The following is a 468-nucleotide window of genomic DNA, read 5'->3' on the forward strand; positions in this document are numbered from 1 at the left end:
CTAATTCGATAAATATTATAAACTGTTTCGTGTCCAAAGAGAAACACAGGAGGGATGATGTAGTAAAAAAAAGAAAAAAAAGCTATTTGATGCCAATGCATTGTTCAGATGGCAACTCTGACTCGGATGTATAGATAGGAGAGAAAAAAAAGTGCCATGTGAGTTGCCATATGGGGTCGGGAGAAAGACTGCCACGCTGTCATGGAGATGGGAAAAGTGCCATGTGGGTTGCCATAGACAGGAAGAAAGTTGCCATATAGACCGGAAAGAAAAGTGTCATGCGAGTTGCCATATGCTACGGAAGAAAGAGTGCTATGTGAGTTGCCATAAGGATCGGGAGGGAGTGTTGTGTGAGTTGCCACAGAGATTGGCATAGCGACGTGACTATTATCTGGGGATCCCATATTGTGAGCTGGTGTTGACATATTTCCTGCAACACCAACAACGATTTCAACACCCTACCACACC

This window comes from Penaeus monodon, chromosome 24, assembly GCF_015228065.2.
Source record: "Penaeus monodon isolate SGIC_2016 chromosome 24, NSTDA_Pmon_1, whole genome shotgun sequence".
Classification (NCBI taxonomy): domain Eukaryota; kingdom Metazoa; phylum Arthropoda; class Malacostraca; order Decapoda; family Penaeidae; genus Penaeus; species Penaeus monodon.